A 22,088-nucleotide genomic window follows, 5' to 3' on the forward strand; every position below is an offset into this window, starting at 1 on the left:
TTCTCCTCACCCATTGTCATTATAACTGATGGCTTAGTGGGCAGGAAACAACAAGCTCAGAAATAAGCAGAAAGCAGGAGTTGGTGATGTTAGGAGGGATGTAAAGACTGATAATTTTATACTCTGCAAGTAGCGCTGAACCCAAAATCTAATTTTAGCCATTAGTCTTACGGTTAATAGTTGGGAATGACCTTCAGAAGGACAGTGAGCAAGGCAGGGTGGGAAGTGGGAGGTGGAAATTAACCATAACCAGCTGTGGCTGTCATGGGGCTCCTTCTTGAGCTTTCATTTTCTTTTAACCTTGCCCTGTGGTTAGATCTGTCCCGGCAACCTCTCGAGCCAGTCTGCAGTATATACACTGTTTTCTTCTCTGTTCCTAGGACTGAAAATGACCTTCAGGATGATGGGAAAGCTTCCTTCAATCCAGCACTACAAAAGTAGTAAGCATTTTCTGACACTTAACCAAGTTCCTTGCCTACTATGAGGGAAGGATGATTTTTAAATTAACTAGTTAATTAATTAATTAAAAGAAAAGCTCTCCCCTCACATAAGCAGGCTCAGTGCTTCTGCTTAAATACCTCTGGCGACCAAACTATCCCAACACTGCCATACATTTTTGAATAGCGTTGTTAGAAGGCTTTACCTTATATCAAGCCTTCATCTACGTTATTTCCACTTATACCCAATGTTCCTATTTTGGTCCCTGACCCAGTGTCACTTCTGTGCCTTTCAAATATTCTAAAAGAGGTTTGTTTGTCTGTCTTCCAGTGTAAATAGCCGCAGCTCCTTCAGCTCTCCTTCCTCTATGGTTTCCAGACCCTTCAACAACCTGACCACAGGACTCTGCTCACGCTCCAATTTGTCCATGTCCTTTTAAAGTGGGATCCAGGCACTAGGCTGTGGGTGATGAGGGTGTTATCATTTTATCGCTGCCCACATGTCAGGCTCTCCCTCTGTGGGTCCTCATTACCCATTACCACAAGGACAGGCTACAGCTGCTATCAAACATTAACTAGTGGTGATAAAATGCGGTGGCAGGGAATGTATGAAATTCTGTTCAGGAAGCCCACAACCCCATAGCTGAGGTTACAAAATGCAGATTCAAACAATGCTTAAGTAAATGTGAATTCACTCTGTAAACTATCACATAGATAGCTCAAAGAGAACAGCTTCTTGGCCCCCACTGCCCATAGCGCAGGGAGAGCTGACCAGAGATTCGCATTCTGGGGTGTAATGATTTCACATCTAGAAGTTCAACTATCATCAGTTACACTGGTCCATCTGTACTGATTCAGAATAAAGCAATCCAGCAAACCCCTTTCCAGCTCCATACTCCAAGTATTTGGATGCACACTGGAGATATGATCTGAGCGTTTTTTTTTTTTTTTTACATTTTCTAACCATGTTTTCCTTTGAAGTCGACAACTGGGTCAGACTAGAGGGGCTCAGAAGTTATTGTAAAGGTCACAGATGAACAGAGGTTTAGCATTACAAAAATACCAAGAAAGGATTTCTCTTCTGTAGTTAGGCAATAAATAAGTCAAGGGGGAAGACTCTACTTACGTAAGCATTATATAATAACATTACATAATGCCAAAAATTGCCACTACAGATGTGCTGCTGTTACTGTTGTGAGCTGCCATGGCGCCAGCCCTGACTCATGGCAACCCCTTGTGTTACAGGGCAGAACTGCTTCATAGGGTTTTCTTAGCTGTAATCTTTACGGAAGCAATCTGCCAGGCTTTTCTTCCACGGAGACTCTGGGTGGGTTTGAACTGCCAATCTTTAGGTTAGCATCTGATCGAAAACCACTTGCGCCACCCAAGCTCCTTAGATATGTCACCAGTAAATTAAAATTTAACTGAGAGACTGCTTTGGCAGGATTTGGTTCTTTCTTTACATAACTGGGGGGGGGGGGATACTGGCTTGTATATATGGTCAACCACAAAACTCCTAGATAAAGGGAATTTATACAGGTTTAACCTTTCTCCCACTTCCCAAAGGTGGATAAACCAGATGTACCAGTCACACTTCGTCTTGATCATCTGGCATTCCAAAACTGGGTTTCTTTCCCATCTACTCTCCAATTTCCTGCCATCTCATTTCCAAGTAAAATGTTATCAACTGTAAATTATGATAGGTCAGCTCTCACCGTGGAATCAGACCTGTGCAGGTTGCTCAGGGAGGGCCTTCTGCAAGAGGGTTATTTGAAAAGAAGTGTAGATATATACTGAGAGTGGTCAAACATGTATTCTATAGACAACATCATTAAGCAGAAACACAGCAGGATTTGTTAAATAATAAGGTGGTTTGTTGAGGTTTGGGATTTTATTACTATTTCTTTTTAGAAAAAAGAAAACTTACAAGATGCAGAGGTCTCACACAATACATTACGATTGATGATTATTTCCTTTACACCTTCACACTGGCCCTGGCTTATGAATCAGTGCTACAAAGAACGTGGACAGCATGAGCGTGTCTGACACCATCACAGACACATGGAAATATACCACAGTGAGAAAGGAAGATTCAGTGACAAATGATGTTGTACCAGCCTGCTCCAAAGTCAAGCCAAGGCATTGTAGGAACCAACGAAGCCTTTCTGTGGGGGAGGCGTGCGTGTGCCCTGCTGCCAGGTGCATTTCTGAAGCTGGGAGAAATGCAACAGGTGCCCTCCTCCAGATCGGCAGGACCCGCTGCCTCTACTGGACCATGGCAACAACAGAAAATGCTAACGTTCCTTTGGTTGCTTTTTTGCAGGGTTAGTCAGTTTCCCAATTTCTTATTTCTGTTTTCCTCTTCATGTTTCACTTCCAAATCCTTAAAGCAGTGTAGGTGCTGAACATCTTTTAAGAATTTTTCAGGATCCATTTCTGCCCAATGATAATGCACTAAAAAGAATAAAGATAAGACATATTACTCAGAAAGGTCCCAATATTTGTGTCTTTACATCCTATTAAGAAAAAAATAGCAAACCAAGCATAGCAAAATAGCTGAAGATATCCTTTCAAGTTCATACAATGACAGTAACATGACAATGTTTCCCTTGACTGAGAAAAATCTGCATGTTATCATGTGTAACTCCAAGTATCTTCTCATCAAAGAGTCCCCAGTTTATCAGGACTCCATTCTTAGAGTCAAAAAGACACCAAATTAATTATCTGGAAATTAAGCAACACACTTACATGTACTTTCTTTGAGGGCTCATGCATCAAAGTCACGAGGCAAATCAGAAAATACTTTGAAGTGAATTAAAATACAACAAATCAAAATTTTTGATACTCAGTTAAGGCAGTGCTTACAAGAAAAATAATAGCATTAAATTTTGTATTAAAAAGGAAGCTGTCAAATCAATAATCTGAGTTTCCACCTTAGGAAACTAAAATAATAAGAGCAAATTAAGCCCAAAGCAAGCAGAAGGAAGAAAATAATAACGATGAAGAACAGAAACCAATGAAATTTAAAACAGGAAAAAAAAAAGAAAAGAAATGAAAAGCTCAATAAAATTGATAAATCTCTAGCCAGAGTGACCAAGAAAAAAAAACAGAAGGTACAAATTACAACACCAAGAATGAAAAAGGCAACATCACAACAGATCTTACAGACATTAAAAGAATTATAAGGATGTATCAGAAACAACTTTTTGCCCACAAATCTGACAATTTAGGTGAAATGGAAAATTCCCTCACAAAAGATATGAAAGTCTCATTTCCAAATTCTTTTGAAAATGAGTGAGACAGAGGGGTAGGGACCCCAAAGAAAGCAGAGGGGCAAAGAATAAACCAAATGCTTATTCTTGGGATATTAATATATTGAGATTTTAAAATGGTTGGTTCTTGGACATAAAATGAACAGAGGTCATAAAATGTCCAAGTGTCTCAGGTTTCCCTTTGTAATTCTAAGGCTACAACACAAACCAGCTGATCTTGCCAAAACTCTTTAGGTAGCAGGAATCTGTTACCTAAGAGTTTAACTAAATCTCAAAGCTTAACAGAATAGTTTTTATTCCCTTAGATCTAAATTCTAATCAGATGGACTTCAGTAAAAGCAAAAAGATTCTGCTAGCAGAAGGTATGTCCATGGTGATATCATTTCTGTAAACATACTTCCTAAGATTACGAGGAGGTACCTAGATGGAATTAATAGCCTCCCATTCCTAGGCCCCAGCTTGATATCAAGGCCTCTGGGCCATCACAAGTAAGGCTATTTGGAAGTTCAGTGAGCCATGAAAAGTTCCACCCAGAACCATACAAGGTTTGGAAACTCCCCTGAGGCCTACCCTTCCAAGGAGGCCCATGCTTCAAAACCTACCTGTTACAGTCCTGCACTACTTCCTAAGAGATATCTAAAAGACCACCAGGGACCATTAGTGATGGGAAATACATAAAGAAATTCCTAGAGACCATATATTACTTCCATTTTTAAGTTAAAAAAAAAAAAAAAAAAAAAGCAACCCATTTGCACCCATATTTTAGTCAAGAAGTTAACCCAAACTTAAGAACCTGGGCCTATTAATACTCCTTCTCCACTTGCTCTACCAAGAAGCGGAATCCTAAAATTAGTTCCCACGTTGACCTTTAGAGAACCACATCATCTTGGCACAGATAAAACCTTTGTTTTTGAACTTAAAATGAGGTTTGGGATACTGGCTGAATACATTGTTCTTTTCCACTTCTATTAAATATTTTACATGTTATAATGCTTTGGGATAATAAATTTATGCTTCAAATGTTTGATGTGCTGATGGAAATTATAAAGTTTATTATGGAAGAATAAATGACTTAGAAAATGTTCATGATATTCTGTTAAATGATAAAAACAGGTTACACAGTATATACAGAGGCCCCCAACTTTGTAAAATTAGAGAGAGATGGAGTTATCTGCATAGAAAAAATATTATAAAAGCATTATGTTAATAACGGTTGTCTTAGATTTGGGAAACGGCAGATGCTTTTTATTTTCTTCTTTGAGCATTCTGGAATTTTTTAAATTTTCTATAATGAATGAGCATTAATTTTGTAATAAAATGGCTTTGAAAAGAAATTTTACAAGAGAACAATAATTTAGGAATTCCTATTCACTACTAGAGTATCACAGAACTGGAAAAGATCCTGAGAAGTTTCAGCCCAGGGGTTCTAAAAGTTTTCAGATAAACCACTCAGGCATAGGGACGTTAGAAAGCACCTAACCTAAAGGGTTTACAACTAAGTATGCCTCCAGAGGAAACCCTGGTGGTGTAGAAGTTAAGTGCTACGGCTGCTAACCAAAAGATCAGCAGTTCAAATCCACCAGGCACTCCTTGGAAACTCTATGGGGCTTTTCTACTCTGTCCTATAGGGTCACTATGAGTTGGAATCAACTTGATGGCAATGGGTTAACGGGTTTAATGCCTCCAAAATTAACTGTGCTACTACTGAGAGTCCTAATGGGAGATCAGAAGTGCACTATTTTTCTACACTAAAAATGGGCAACTTGAGTATTGTGAGCGATTAGCTCCCAAACTGCTTGCAAGATCACTGTTCTAGCTGAAGGCTATGCCCCACCATGATATGCAGATTGGTCAGTCGATGCTGCTCTCTATTTCCAATCTCATTTTCTAAAAATATTTCTTCTCATTTCTTGAACATAACCATAGAAAAACCTAGGGACGAGGTTGCTGCCTAGTATCTGGAAGTAGCTGGAGACTGGGAAGCTCACAAAGCTGGAAGAATGAATGAGGTAAGTGGGAGGAAGCCATCATCAAGGTCCACCTGCCAGATGAGAAGAGCTGACCAGAAGTCATGTTCAAGCTGATGAACACACAATGCTCTAGAAAAGAGGGGTCCACTGAGGCTTGAGATTTAGAAACCATGGATGAGGGTAATGTGCCTTCCTCTAAGAGGTGCTGAGTGAATGATGTCTATCTCAAAATGCATTCCTGTGATGTTTCTGTAGGCCAGGTGAATCATCTGAGGGCAGACACGACCTGCAGGCTGGGACACCTGGCAAGCAGTGGGAAGAAGTGCCTGATCAATTAGCTCACAATTTCACGGCCTTATAAAGGAAGTACAGGGACCAGAGGCTTCCTCCAGCTGCTGGGGTGGTTCTCTTGTACTGCCTTCAAACACTGGGGACAGTGGAGAACTCCGTCAGTGAGGCAGCCCAGAACCAGAAGTCAGGAATCCCTCAACAGCTTGTTTATTAAAAACAGTCTGTCAGAGATGCTGTCTTCTAGATGATCGGCTTCTGGCTTCATGGTGATCAAGAACCACAAGACATAAGTGCTGACTGAGGACACACACTCTAGGGAACCTCTCTCCAGATCACTGTCAAGAGAACCGAGCTTTCACTTACGTATTTATTTTAGGTCACAGCTGGGAATCTAATCTAAATTCATTCACCTAGAAAAGCAAGGCGATTCTATGCATTAACGTGAGTGTTGCTAGGAAGTCAGTGTTATCAGTGAAGGGTTCATTCTGACCATCTAGCATTCCTATAGGGACCAGTGAGCCCTCCATCTAACTGTCAAAGTATTGACAGTTTTAACTTGACTGATGAGAATATAGGAGGAGTGATTAGATTTCCTAATTAAGAAAAGACATCTTGATGTAATGCAAGAAAACAAGCAGGAAAAAAAATGTTATCTGAAAGTAGAAGGAAGAAACTCTTAGGGCAAAAATTAGGAGAACTGGATTTTACTTTTTGTCATACATCTCCCCCCATCTACCTCTCATATATGTCAATATATATTTAACCATGTCAGTCTTAGAGTTTATAGTGGTTCAGATGATGGTCTCAAAATCAGGAGACGGAGGGGAATAGATTCCTCCAAAAAACCCATCTTCCCCACTGGAGATCGGCTGAAGTCTTTTATAGGGACAGGATTATGGATCTTTCGTGGTAGTTTCTCCTTGAGGTAATGATGTCTTAGATGAGTTAACCTTCTACTGGTATTCTTAGCAGTTCTCTGGCGGCATCTTTGGGGATTATCTGGCTACATCTTGTCACAAGATGGATGCTTTGTTTGGTTGTTCATTCTTAGATCATTATCACTTGTTTTCTACCCTCCAGGGAGGAACATCGGTTAATCTTAAACCTTTTTGTAGAGACTGGAGAAAAAAAGATCATGACACAATGTGGCAGTTAGCAATGGGGAAGTAAACAATAGTGAGCTGGGCCTTGCAGCCTCTTCCATAATGACTACTTGAAATGTAGCCACTGCAACTGAGGAACTGAATTTTTCATTTTATTTAATTTTGTTGTCGCTTTTAGGTGCCGCCAGTTCCGACTCATAGCAACCCTATTTACAACAGAACAAAACACTGCCTGGTCCTGCGCTATCCTCATAATCGTTGATATGCTTGAGCCCATTGTTGCAGCCACTGTGTCAATCCATCTTGTTGAGGGTCTTCCTCTTTTTCGCTGACTCTCTGCTTTACCAAGCATGATGGCCTTCTCCAGCGACTGATCCCTCCTGATAACCTGTCCAAAGTACCTGAGACATAGTCTCACCATCTTTGCTTCTAAGGAGCATTCTGGATATACTTCTTCCAAGACAGATTTGTTCATTCTTCTGGCAGTCCATGGTATATTCAATATTCTTCACCAACACCATAATTCAAAGGTATTGATTCTTCTTCGGTCTTCCTTATTCATTGTCCAGCTTTCACATGCATATGACGTGATTGAAAACACCATGGCTGGAGTCTGGTGCACCTTAGTCCTTCAAGTGACATCTTTGCTTTGTGACACTTTAAAGAGGTGTTTAGTTTTAATTTAGAGAATTTAATTAATTTAAATATCCTCATGCAGCTAAAGGCTACTGTAATTGACAGTGTACTCTAAGTTATCTGTAGGCTTATCTGGGAATGAGAGGATCCTCCCTTCTACAGGGAAGAACTGTGATTGAATATTCCTTTTAACAGAAAATACACACACACACCACAACTGCTCTAAGCTCATTAGGAAGAAATGTGCTGAGCCAGGACACATCTTACAAAGGTCAAGTTGAATAAGCAAAGAGATAGTGCTTCCAAAACGCTATCCTTGTTTGGTTTCAAGTGTGTTGACGTTTAAGGACCAAAATGTAGGGTGCTGGTCAAGAGCACGCTCCTTGAACAACCTAAGTCAATACTCAGATAAGGCATTCCTTTAGAGAGAAGTTGCCCCGACACCTTTAGCTCTAGGCCAGAAAGGGGAAAATAATTGAGTTGCAGCCTCTTGAAAAACCTTGAATCCTCCCAGCAAGGTGTGGTAGCTCGAAGGAATTAGAAAGAGGATAAAAACAGAAGTTAATTTTAGCAGTTTCACATCCATCTGATAAAATAAGAAGCCTCATTTGCAATGTGATAAAGAAATGCTGACACTCTGGCAATGTCCTCTGAACCATGAAGCTTTTTGACTCATTTTCAAAGAAAACTATGCCCAAGATCACGCAGTTTCTCATTCCACTTTCTTTTGCCTTTTCTCTCTCTCTCATGCCTTGGAAACTCAAAGCTGCTCCCCTTAGGGCCTGTGAGGCTCCCTAGGGCTCTTTCTGTTTTTAAAGAGGAGCAAATGAAAACTGCAGCTCTCTTTGTAGAGGTAGGGCTGCTGTTTTTCTGTGCAGCAAAGTAAATACCAAGGTCACCTTCTTCCTGTCACTACTTAATGCAGCTCTTACAGATATCTGAATATTTGGTGGTGATTTTATGCATCTACTGGGATGACAGATTTCATCAGAAGAAGCAACAAAATCCCATGGGCAACAAAACAACCAAATATACAACTGGAGTACCAGCTGCCATTTAGTCCTGGCCCCCAAGCGTGGCAACATGGCTGAAACGGCCAGAAGTGGGAGCGCCCCAGCCCTCCCTGGCCTTGGATGGCTGTGGGGGCCACAGAGGCAGCCTGAACAAAGGCCACAAGGCCCTTCCCCTCATATCCATCTGTGCCTGGACACCAGCACCAGCCACAGACTTCTGGCTTGAATAACTGCAATTGGACACCTACTGTAAACTGCCAATAAATGAACTGTTCTCTTTGTGTGTGTGGACAAACACCCAGACACTACCACACAAAGAAACATGGTGTCTGTATTTTTTTGGGCCGATTTGAACTTCCTCACATGCCCTCATGCTGCAGAGCAGCAGCAGGGGACATCCTCAACAGTAGCTCTTTGTTGCCTTGGTGTCAACATCTCTTCAGGTCCTCAGTGGTCTCTGTGGCTGGAGGGCTGGTCTGGCTCAGTGTCCTGCCTTCGTGTCATGGCATGAGGGTCAGGGGGCCACCCGAGGTGTGGTTTCTTGATTAGTCAGTAACTGTCATGGATTGAATTGTGTCCCCCCAAAATGTTGTCAACTTGGCAGGCCATAATTCCCAGTATTGTGTGGTTGTCCACCATGCTCTGATCCCATGCGATTTTCCTATGTGTTGTAAATCCTAACCTCTATGATGTTAATGAGGCAGGGTTAGAGGCAGTTAGGTTAGTGAGGCAGGACTCAATCTACAGGATTAGGTTGAGTCAATCTCTTTCGAGATATAAAAGAGAGAATCCAGCAGAGAGGAGGGGGACCTCATGCCACCAAGAAAGAAGCGCTGGGAGCGGAGCGCATCCTTTGGACCTGGGTCCCTGCGCTGAGAAGCTCCTAGACCAGGGGAAGATTGAAGACAAGGACCTTCTTCCAGAACCAACAGAGAGAGAGAAAAGTTTCCCTAGAGCTGGTGCCCTAAATTTGTACTTCTAGCCTACTAGACTGTGAGAGAATAGATTTCTGTTTGCTAAAGCCATCCCCTTGTGGTATTTCTGTTATAGCAGCACTAGATAACTAAGACAGGGACCCGAGGCTCTCACTGGCTCACTTGGCCTCACCTCAACTCCCTCAAGCACAACAGGCCCCTCCAAACCTCATCCAGGGGTCCAGAGAGAGATCATGGCTCAGGCCTAGAGGGGTCTTCAGTGCTATTAAGGCTGAGGTCATGACCCCACAACCTCGGGGTGGGCAGGTGCACCCTACCTCTTCCTCCACGCAGCCCTGATTGGCCCAATGGACCCCAACAGGGCTCTCTTTTGCACCCTTCACAAGGCAGAGGGGCCACTCTGGATTTCCTCTGCACCATATGGGAGTAAAGGATACTGAAAGGCACTCCTCCCTGCCCAGCCATGCCTCGCTGCCCCTTTACTCACCACGGCAGCTCATGGAGACTGCAGCCGTCCTGCACAGTGGTCTCCTTCACAGGCCTCACTGCTTCCATCTCTCCCATCAACCTATCCCCCTACCCCACTCTCAAGGAGTCTTGCCTGGAGCAGAGAACCAGAACACTCAGGTGTGGCCTCTGGCTTCCCCCTCATCTGTCCCTCTTCCCTTTCCCACTGACACCTCTAACCTGAGGGCTTCCATCCTGTCAAGCAAGGGCTCCCCAACATCATCATCATCTCTTCATTCCTGTTTACCATCTCCCTGCCTACTCCCTAGGGCCAAAATGATAATATGGCTGCAGTGAACTTGATTTGCAGGGAAGGAAAGGGAAAACCACACCTGTATACTATTTTCAAAACTTCCTGGCCCTCCTTTGCTTCCACCTCTCTGTCTGGCTTTTTTTGGATGGCTGCTGGGATAATAATAAGATTTGCCCCCAAGTCCTATGCTACTCATCCACACTACCCTGAGAAGAAAATAAATACAACTACAAGCTTAAAACAATTTCACTGATTTTAGAGAAGCAAAAAGTAGATGCCTACAAATCAATGAGAAATTTTACCTCTTAAGCTTGGGAAATGCTAGAAAACAATGCCCCCTTCACCTCCTATCATTCTGCTCCTGGGCTGTTTTCTTTCTGTGAACACCTCATCCTGGGTGTGCTGTGACACACACAGTTCCCTTTGCTCTGTGCATGTGGCCCTTGGGTATTTTCTTTCCCACAGAAATAGCAAAATTACCCCCAGGCTGCCCAGGGGCCAAAGGATACCTACAATAGTGGGGCACTCTCTCCTGGGATTTACTCTTAGGCCAATAACTAAAGCAAATGGACTCCTCAAGTTGTTATGTTTTGTACTGATTTAAAATCTAACAGAACAACTCAATCCCCTTCAACAGATAAAACAAACATTTTCAAGGTATTGGTCAGATATAGTTAAAGCAAAAATCAGGATATTAGATTAATAAAAAATATTATCAGGTTAATCATACAATCCAGAAAGGAATCAGCTAGGTGGCATTAGAATTTTTAAAGCTGTTTTGAAAATACAAAGCTCCAAGGCAAGTTTGACTGTGTGTGCATGTTTAGGTTGACAAGCTAGGTTTGGTTACCAGAATTGAGTGGTTATGTTTCTATTCCTTTCCTGTTCATTGTGTTCATCATAAGTATCTGAAAATTCAGTTTTTTAAACTTGTTAAAGGTCCTAGTTCACTGGGGAAAAAGCTATTGCTTACAGTCTTGAGCAAGACTGAAGGAACAGGCATGGTTCTGTGCCTGAGTAGGGTCAAGATAGGAAAGAGCAGGAATGCTGGGCAGCAGCCCCTGAGCCCAAAAAGTGAAAACAGGAAGCATCCAGTCTGGGTTTGCTTCTGAACCAAGTAACTCCCCACTATTAAACCTGGCTAAGTGAATGTCGGTCCCCGGCCATCAGATTCGCTGGTCCTTCAGTCAGGGGGCAGAAGAGGGTGCCCAGATGCTCACTGTGACACCCTCCTCTGTGGACAGGGGAAGCTTGAAAAGAAGTTGCACAGAAACAAGGGGGCAGAGGAGCAGTTAACTTGTTGCTTCCCTGCCCCAGCCTGCTAGGGACCAGGGACCAGGTATTGTGACTTGTACCTGCCCCGCTCTTTCACAGTATCACTGTTGAAGGAGAATGGTTTTACTCTCTTATTTAACAGAAGTCAAGGAAGCAGAAATTACAAAACTTACTCACCATCACATAGAAATTACTAGAATGGAAATAAAAACTTGATGAGTTTCTGAGTTACTACTCAACCTACTTAATTAGCATAACTTAGTAGCTAACTTAAGAAGCCCCTTGTTGTTGTTAGGTGCTGTCGAGTGGGTTCCAACTCATAGCGACCCTATATACAACAGAAAGAAATTCTGCCCTGTCCTGCGCCATCCTCACAATCATTATTATGTTTGAGCCCATTGTTGCAGCCACTGTGTCAATCCATCTTGTTGAGGGTTTTCCTCTTTTTCACTGATCCTCTACTTTACCAAGCATGATATCCTTGTAAAGGGATTGGTCCTTCCTGACAACATGTCCAAAGTATGTGAGACAAAGTCTCATCATCCTCACTTCCAAGGAGCAATCTGGCTGTATTTCTTCCAAGACAGACTTATTTTTAATTCTGGCAGTCCATGGTATATTCAACATTCTTCACCAACACCACAATTCGAAGTCATCAATTCTTCTTCGGCCTTCCTTATTCAGTGCTCAGCTTTCGCATGCATATGAGGTGACTGAAAATATCATGGCTTGGGGTAAGGCGCACCTTAGTCCTCCAAGTGACATCTTTGCCTTTTAACACTTTAAAGAGGCCTTTTCCAGCATATTTGCCCAATTCAATGAGTCCTCGTTCGATTTCCTGACTGCTGCTTCCAGAGGCATTGATTGTGGATCCAAGTAAAATGAAATCCTTGACAAGGTCAATCTTTTCTCCATTTATCATGATGTTGCTTTTTGGTCCAGTTGTGAGGATTTTTGTTTTCCTTACGCTGAGGTGCAATCCATACTGACAGCTTTAGTCTTTGATCTTCGACAGTACGTGCTTCAAGTCCCCTTCATTTTGAGCAAGCAAGGTTGTGTCATCTGCATATTGCAGGTTGCTAATGAGTCTTCCTCCAATCCTGATGCCATATTCTTCTTCATATAGTCCAGCTTCTCAGATTATTTGCTCAGCACAGAGATTGAATAAGTTTGGCGAAAGGATGCAACCCTGATGCACATCTTTCCTGACTTTAAACCATGAAGTATCCCCTTGCTCTGTTCGAATGACTTCTTCTTGGTCTATGCACAGGTTCCACATGAGCACCATTAAGTGTTCTGGAATTCCCATTCTTCACAATGTTATCCATAATTTGTTATGATTCACACAGTTGAATGCCTTTGCACAGTCAATAAAACACAGGTAAACATCCTTCTGGTATTCTCTGTTTTCAGCCAGGATCCATCTGACATCAGCAATTATATCCCTGGTTCCACATCCTTTACTGAATCCAACCTGCATTTCTGGCAGTTCCCTGTTGGATCGTTTTTCTTTGCAATGGGCACAAATATGGATTTCTTCCAGTTGCTTGTTCAGGTAGCTATCTTCCAAATTTTTGGCACAGATGAGTGAGCACCTCCAGCACTGCATCTGTTTGTTGAAACATCTCAACAGGTATTCTGTCAATTCCTGGAGACTTGTTTTTCACCATTCCCTTCATCGCAGCTTGGACATCTTCCTTCAATACCATTGGTTCTTGATCACATGATACCTCCTGAAATGGCTGAACGTCAATCAATTCTTTTTGGTATGGTGCCTCTGTGTATTCTTTCCATCTGTTTTTGATGCTTCCTGCCTCATTAAATATTTTGCCCATAGAATCCAAAACTGCAACTCTAGGCTTGAATTTTTTCTTCAGTTCTTTCAGCTTGAGAAATGCTGAGCATGTTCTTCCCTTTTGGTTTTCTAACTCCAGGACTTTGCACATTTCATTATAATATTCTACTCTGTCTTTTCAAGCCACCCTTTGAAATCTGTTCAGCTCTTTTATTTCATCATTTCTTCTATTTGCTTTAGCTACTCTATGTTCAACAGCAAGTTTCAGAGTCTCTTCTGACATCCATTCTGGTCTTTTGTTTCTTTCTTGTATTTTGAATGACCTTGTGCTTTCTTCATGTATGATGTTCTTGATGTTTTCCCACAACTTATGTGGTCTTCAGTCATTAGAGCTCAATGTGTCATATCTATCCTTGAGATGGTCTCTAAATTCGGGTGGGACATACTCAAGGTCACACTTTGGCTTTTGCAGACTTGTTTTAATTTTCTTCAGCTTCAGCTTGAACTTGCATAGGAGCAACTGATGGTCTGTTCTGCAGTTGGCTCCTGGCCTTGTTCTGACTGATGATATTTAGGTTTTCCACTGTCTCTTTCCACAGATGTAGTAGATTTGATTCCTGTATTTTCCATCCGGTGAGGTCCATGTGTATAGCTGCCATTTATGTTGTTGAAAAGTATTTCCAATGAAGAAGTTGTTGGTCTTGAAAAATTCTATTATGTGATCTCTGGTATCATTTCTATCACCAAGGTCATACTTTCCAACTACCGATCCTTCTTCGTTTCCAACTTTTGCATTCCAATCATCAGAAATTATCAATGCATCTTGACTGCATGCTTGATCAACTTTAGACTGGAGAAGTTGGTAAAAATCTTCAATTTTCTCATCTTTGGCCTTAGTGGTTGGTGCGAAAATTTGAATAATAGTTGTATTAACTGGTCTTCCTTGTAGGTGTACGGGTATTATCCTATCACTGACAGTGCTGTACTTCAGGATAGATCTTGAAATTTTTTTTTTTTTAATTGTGCTTTAGGTGAAAGTTTACAGCTCAAATTAATTTCTCATAAAAAATTTATACACATATTGTTATGTGACTCTAGTTGCAATCCCTGTAATGTGACAGCACACTCCTGCGTTCCATCCCTTGTTTCCAGTGTCCATTCAACCAGCTCCTATCCCTTTCTGCCTTCTCATTCTGCCTCTGGACAGGAGCTGCCATTTAGTTTCATGTATCTACTTGAACTAAGAAGCACACTCTTCACAAGTATTATTTTATGTTTTATAGTCCAGTCTAATCTTTGTCTGAACAGTTGGCTTCGGGAATGGTTTTAGTTCTGGTCAAGAGAGAGTCCGGGAGCCATGTCTTTTGGGGTTCCTCTACTCTCAGACCATTAAGTCTGGTCTTTTTACATGAATTTGAGTTCTGCACCACACTTTTCTCCTGCTCCATCAGGAACTCTCTTGTGTTCCCTGTTGGGGCAGTCACTAGTGGTAGCTGGGAACCACCTAGTTCTTCTGCTCTCAAGCTGATGGAGATTCTGGTTTATGTGGCCCTTTTGTCTTGTTGGCTAATATTTTCCTTGTGTCTTTGGTGTTCTTCATTCTCCTTTGCTCCAGGTGGGTTGGGACCAATTGATGCGTCTTAGATGGCCGCTCTCAAGCTTTTAAGACCCCAGATGGCACTCACCAAAGTGGGATGCAGAACATTTTCTTAATAAACTTTGTTATGCTAGTTGACCTAGATGTCACCTGAAACCATGGTTCCCAGACCTCTGCCCTTGCTACTCTGTCCCTCAAAGTATTTAGTTGTGTTCAGGAATAGTCTTAGCTTTTTTTGGTTTAGTCTAATTGTGCTGACTTCCCCTATAGTGTGTGTTGTCCTTTCCTTCACCTAAGATAATTTTTGTCTACTATCCAGTTAGTGAATTCCCCTCTCGCTCCCCACCCTTGTAACCATCAAAGAATGTTTTCTTCTGTGTTTAAACCTTTTTTTGAGTTCTTATAATATTGGTCTTACACAATATTTGCCCTTTTGCGACTGACTAAATTCACTCAGCATAATGCCTTCCAGATTCATCCATGTTGTGAGATGTTTCATGGATTCATTGTTGTTCTTTTTCGTTGCATAGTATACCATTGTGTGAATATACCATAATTTGTTTATCCATTTGTCTGTTGATGGGCACCTAGGTTGTTTCCATCTTTTTGCTATTGTGACCAGTACTACAGTGAACATGAGTGTGCATATATCTATTTGTGTGATGGCTCTTATTTCTGTAGGATATATTCCAAGGGGTGGGATTGTGACTCATATGGTACTTCTATTTCCCGCTTCTTAAGGAAGTGCCAAGTTGATTTCTAAAGTGGCTGTAGCATTTTACATTCCCACCAACAGTGTAGAAATGTTCCAGTCTCTCCACAACCTTTCCAACATTTATTATTTTGTGTTTTTTGGATTAATGCTAGCCTTGCTGGGGTGAGATGGTATCTCATTGTAGTTTTGATTTGCATTTCTCTAATGGCTAATGATCGTGAGCATTTCACTGTAGTTTTGACTTGCATTTCTCTAATGGCTAATGATCGTGAGCATTTCTTCATGTGTCTGTTAGCCACCCGAATGTCTTCTATGGTGAAGTGCCTGTTCATATCATTTGCCCATTTTTTATTGGGTTGTCTTTTTGTTGTTGAGGTTTTGCAGTATCTTGTAGATTTTAGTGATTAGACTCTGATTAGATATGTCGTAGCCAAAAGTTTTTTTCCTAGTCTGTAAGTTGTCTTTTGATTCTTTTGGTGAAGGCTTTTGACGAGCGTAAGTGTCTGATTTTTAGGAGCTCCAAGTTATCTAGTTTCTCTTCTGGTGTTTGTGCATTGTTAGTTATGGTTTGTATTCTGTTCATGCCACGTATTAGGGCTCCTAGCATTGTCCCTATTTTTTCTTCCATGATCTTTATTGTTTTTGATTTTATATTTAGCTCTTTGATCCATTTTGAGTTAGTTTTTGCACATGACATGAGGTATGGGTCTTCTTTCATTTTTTTGCAGGCGGATATCCAGTTATGCCAGCACCATTTGTTAAAGAGACTGTCTTTTCCCCAGTTAACAGACTTTGTGCCTTTGTCAAATATCAGCTACTCATAAGTAGATGAATTTATGTCTGGATTCTTAATTCTGTCCCATTGGTGTATGTATCTGTTGTTGTACCAATACTAGGCTGTTCTGACTACCGTGGCAGTATAATAGGTTCTAAAATCAGGTAATGTGAGGCTTCCTACTTTGTTCTTCCTCTTGAGTAATGCTTTACTTATCTGGGGCCTCTTCCCTTTCTATATAGAGTTGGTGATTTGTTTCTCCAACTCATTAAAAAATGTTGTTGGAATTTGGATCGAGACTGCATTGTATCTGTAGATCGCTTTGGGTAGATTTGACATTTTCACAATGTTGAGTCTTCCTATCCATGAGCAAGGTGCTTTTCCACTTATGCACGTCTCTTTTGGTTTATTGCAGTAGTGTCTTGTAGTTTTCATTATATAGGTCTTTTACATCTCTGGTTAGATTTATTCCTAAGTATTTTATCTTCTTGGGGTCTACTGTAAATGGTATTAATTTGGCGATTTCCTCCTCCAAGTTCTTTGTTGGTGTAGAGGGGTCCAACTGATTTTTGTATGTTTCTCTTGTATCCTGATACTTTCCTGAAATCTTCTATTAGTTCCAGTAGTTTTCTTGTGAATTCTTTGGGGTTTTCTGTGTATAAGATCATATTATCTGCAAATGGGAATATTTTTACTTTTCCTTATCAATTTGGATGTCCTTTCTTTTTCCAGCCTTACTGCTTTGACTAGGACCTCCAGCACAGTGTTGAACAGGAGTGGTGATAAAGGGCATCCTTCTCTGGTTCCCATTCTTAATGGGAATGCTTTCAGACTCTCTCCATTTAGGATGATGTTAGCTGTTGGCTTTGTATAAATGCAGTTTATTATGTTGAGGAATTTCCCTTCTATTCCTATTTTGCTGAAAGTTTTTATCATGAATCAGTGTTGGACTTCGTCAAATGTCTTTTCTGTATCAACTGATAAGATCATGTGGTTCTTATCTTTTATTTATATGATGGATTACACTGATTGTTTTACTACTCTTGAACCATCCCTGCATACCTAGTATGAATCCCACTTGGTCATGGTGAATTGTTTTTTTGATATATTGTTGAATTCTATTGGCTAGAATTTTGTTGAGGATTTTTGCATCTACGTTCCTGAGGGATACTGGTAATTTTTTTTGTTTGTGGTGTCTTTACCTGACTTTGTTATCAGGGTTATGCTGGCTTCATAGAATGAGTTTGGGAGTATTCCATCCTCTTCTATGCTCTGAAATACCTTTAGTAGTAGTGGTGTTAACTCTCCTCTGAAAGTCTGGTAGAATTCTCCAGTGAAGCCATCATGGCCAGGGCTTTTTAAGGGGTGTGTTTTATATTATCTTTTCAATCTCTTCTTGTTATAGGTGTATTTAGTTGTTCTACCTCTGTTTGTGTTAATTTAGGTAGGCAGTATATTTGTAGATATTTGTCCATTTCCTCTAAGTTTTCAAATTTGCTGGAGTACAAGTTTTCATAGTATTCTGTTATGATTCTTTTAATTTCAGTTGGGTCTGTTGTGATATCGCCCATCTCGTTTCTTATTTGGATTATTTGCTTCCTCTCTTGTTTTTATTTTGTCAGTTTGGTCAATGGTTTATTGATTTTGTTGATCTTTTCAAAGAACCAGCTTTTGGTATTGTTAACTCTTTCAACTGTTTTTCTGTTCTCTATTTCATTTATTTCTGCTCCAATTTTTAGTACTTCCTTTCTTCTGGTGCCTGTGGGCTTCTTTTGCTGCTCTCTTTCTATTTGTTCAAGTTGTAGGGTTAATGTTTTCATTTTGGCCCTTTCTTCTTTTTGGATGTGTACATTTATTGCTATTAATCCATCTCTGAGTTCTGCTTTTGCTGTGTCCCAAAGGTTCTGGTAGCATGTGTTTCATTCTCTTTTGATTCTGTGAATTTCTTTATTTTGTCCTTGATTTCTTTTATAACCCAGTAGTTTTTGAACAAAGCTTTGTTCAGTTTCCATGTGTTTGATTTTTTTTTTTCCCTTGCTTTTTCTGTTATTGATATCTACTTTTATGGCTTTCTGGTCAGAAAAGGTGCTTTGTAATATTTCGATGTTTTCGATTCTGTTAAGGCTTGCTTTATGGCCTAATATGTGGTGTACTCTGGAGAATGTTCCATGTGTGTTGGAAAAAAAAGTATATTTGGCTTTATCGAATTTCTCTCTGGATGTTCTGTCCTTCACCGCAAGTGGTGTGTTGAAGTCTCCTTCTATTATTGTGGAGCTCTCTATCTCTCTTTTCAATGCTATTAGAGTTTGTTTTACATATTTTGGAGCCGTCACTGGGTGCATAAATTTTATTATGTTTATGTCCTCCTGGTGTAGTGACCCTTTAATCATTATATAGTGTCCTTCTTTATCCTCTGTGGTGGATTTTGCTTTAAAGTCCCACTTCTGGCCAAGGGGGCAATGTAATCACTGAAGCCAGACTGGGATCAGAGCAGAGCAGGGAGGGAGCTGGTAAATGGGAGAGAGGTACTTCCCGGGGCAGGGGAGGGTTTTTCTGATCCTGCACGGTAGGTTAGATACTTACACTTAACTTTTGCAGATTCAGTGCTGTTTTCCCCTAGTTTCACAGGCTTGCGTAGACTCTCCACTGCTCAGTTTCTCTCAGTGTGAAAAACATGTCCCGAGCACTACTGCTTGCCTCAGCCTGGGCGTCAGTGGATTCAGCCTGCAGGATGCTGGCCAGGTCAGGTCTGGCAAATCCTCACTGCTTCTGAACTGTCTCTCCCTCCCCCTGCTGCTCAGTCTGACTCCTCAACTTTGTCTTTCATGTTCAGGGCCTCTAGATTGCTAAATATAAACAATTCACTTATTTTTTCGGGTCTTTGTTATAAGAGAGACCACAGGAAGTGTCTGATTACTCCATCATATTGGCCCTACTTTGTTGAAATTTTCTTTTTGATGATAAATGTGTCCTTTTCAATTTGTCATTCCCAACATATAGACCATATGATTGTCTAATTCAAGATGGCCAATACCAGTCCATTTCAGCTCACTAATGCTTAGCATATCGATCTTTATGCGTTCCATTTCATTTCTGACGACTTCCAATTTTCCTAGATTCATACTTCATACATTCAGAGGCGGGGCCAAGATGGCAGAATAGTCAGACGCTTCCAGTGGTACTTCTTACAACAAAGTGAATCAATCGTATATGACAATCTAGGAGGCCTGAACATCAAAAGGCAAAGTTGAGGAATCAGACTGAGTGGCAGGGGAGGCAGAGATGGTTCAGAAGCAGCAAGGAGTTGCCAGACCTGACCCAGCAAGAGACTGAGCCGTTCAGCCCAGATCAGCTCGTGGTGCATGATGAGACAGGCAAGCAGCAGCACTCGGGAGGCGTTTTCCACATCGGGAGAGACTCAGCAGCAGAGAGTCTACTCAGCCATCCAGAACTAGTGAGAAGAAGCCCTCGATCAGTGAAAGATAAGTACTTGTGTCTGGCCTACCACGCAGATCAAAACACCCCCCTTTTGGGAAAAACCTCTCTCCAATTTACCTCCCCACTCCCTGCTCTGCACTGGGTCTGGGACGGCTTCAACGATTGCCAAGTCCTCTGGGCTGGAAGTAGGACCCATCACGCGCCCTGAGCCATTCTCCTGGCCTTGGAGAGAGAACAAATTAACAAACAGGGGAAAAAATAATCTGCTGGCTCCCCTAAGCCAGGAACTCAGGGTAGGCACAGCTCCCTTGCCCAGGCACAGGCATAAGGGGTCCACAGACTCTGAGTGCCTTTCCCCCTGCAGAGACTTGTGTGGGCCCATTTCAACAGTGTAGGCCCTCATTACCCCAGTACAACAGGGTATATACCTGAAATCTAACTTCAACTGTTTCAGTGGTGAAGTGGCAGGTTTGTGACATTTGACATGGCTCTCCCCATCAAGCAGGGTCTTCACCTACTCACATCAGGGGCCTGAGGACTGGTGGCTCCACACACACCACCTAGCCACATGTGACAGGGGCCCAAGAATAGGTGGTACCCCCAGTCCTTACAGCCAACAGCACTGGGTGCTCATAGTCCGGCTGCAAAACCCACCCACTTACACACTCTAGGGAACAGGGACACGCTTTCCTCCCGGACACTCAGGGGCGACTGTCAGCCCCCTGCCTTGCTCAGCATGTGACACCCCTGCTGCAGCCGTATGCCTATGCCTACACCAATCACCCATGCATGTACAGGACTGTAGGTGAAAGCCTGCACCACACACTTGGTGGCCAACCACCTGGACACCTGAGCTGAATCCACAGATGAGGAGTGGGTACACTCCTGGGCTCACATACTTAGTGGCAGTCTGGCCACCTGGTGGCGGGACGCTGGACTTTCAGGGGCACTGGTGACCGGGATGGCTCACATGAACATCCTACTTGGGCATACCAAAACAAAAAAAAACAAAACACAGTAAGGAAGCATAAAATAAATAAATATAATAACTTATTGACGGCTCAGAGACAAGTCAATATCAAATCATATAAAAAGACCGACCATGATGGCTTCAGCAAGCTCCCAAAATAATCAAATTTTCCAGAGGAAGAAAATTTCTTGGAATTACCAGAAGCAGAATACAAAAGATTAATATACATAACTCTTCAACAGATCACGAAGGAAATTAGGCAAATGCAGACCAAGCAATACAGGAAATCAAAAAGATTAGAGAAGAGCATAATGACAAATTTAACAGGCTGCAAGAATCCATAGAGAGACAGCAAACAGAAGTCCAGAAGATTAACAATAAAATTTCAGAAGTAGACAACTCAATAGAAAGTCATAGGAGCAGAATTGAGGCAATGGAAGTCAGAATTAGCGAGACTGAAGATAAAGCACTTGACACCAACTTATTTGAGGAAAAGTCAGATAAAAGGATTAATAAAAATAAAGAAACCCTAAGAATTATGTGGGACTCTATCAAAAGGAATAACCTACAAGTGACTGGAGTACCAGAATGGGGGCGGGGGGGGGGGCAGATAACAGAAGATACAGAGAGAATTGTTGAAGATTTGCTGGCAGAAAAATTCCCTGATATCATGAAAGATGACAAGATATACATCCAAGATGCTCATCGAACCCCATATAAGTTAGATCCCAAAAGAAAGTCACCAAGACACATTATAATCAAACTTGCCAAAAACCAAAGATAAAGACAGCATTTTAAGAGTGGCTAGGGATAAACGAAAAGTCATCTACAAGGGAAGACTCAATAAGACTAAGCTCAGACTACTCAGCAGAAAACATGCAAGCAAGAAGGCAATGGGATGACATATATAAAGCCTTCAAGGAAAAAAATGGCCAGCCAAGAATTATATATCCAGCAAAACTGTCTCTCAAATATGATGGCGAAATTAGGGCATTTCCAGATAAACAAAAGTTTAGGGAATTTGCAAAAACCAAACCAAAATTACAAGAAATACTAAAGGGAGTTCTCCAGTTAGAAAATCAATAACATCAGATAACAACCCAAGA

General features: G+C 41.5%; 1 protein-coding gene across 1 annotated transcript in view; it reads right to left on the minus strand.

Annotated features, from left to right (window-relative positions):
* Positions 1-1,995: 1,995 nt before the first annotated feature.
* Positions 1,996-22,088, minus strand: part of DTD1 (D-aminoacyl-tRNA deacylase 1) — a 239,097-nt gene continuing 219,004 nt past the window's right edge. The window contains exon 6 of the mRNA XM_004376431.2: positions 1,996-2,891. The gene's annotated coding sequence lies outside the window, so the exon portion shown is untranslated. The remainder of the gene's footprint in view (positions 2,892-22,088) is intronic.

Source organism: Trichechus manatus, unplaced genomic scaffold (assembly GCF_000243295.1).
Source record: "Trichechus manatus latirostris isolate Lorelei unplaced genomic scaffold, TriManLat1.0 scaffold00042, whole genome shotgun sequence".
NCBI classification, from domain to species: Eukaryota; Metazoa; Chordata; class Mammalia; order Sirenia; family Trichechidae; genus Trichechus; species Trichechus manatus.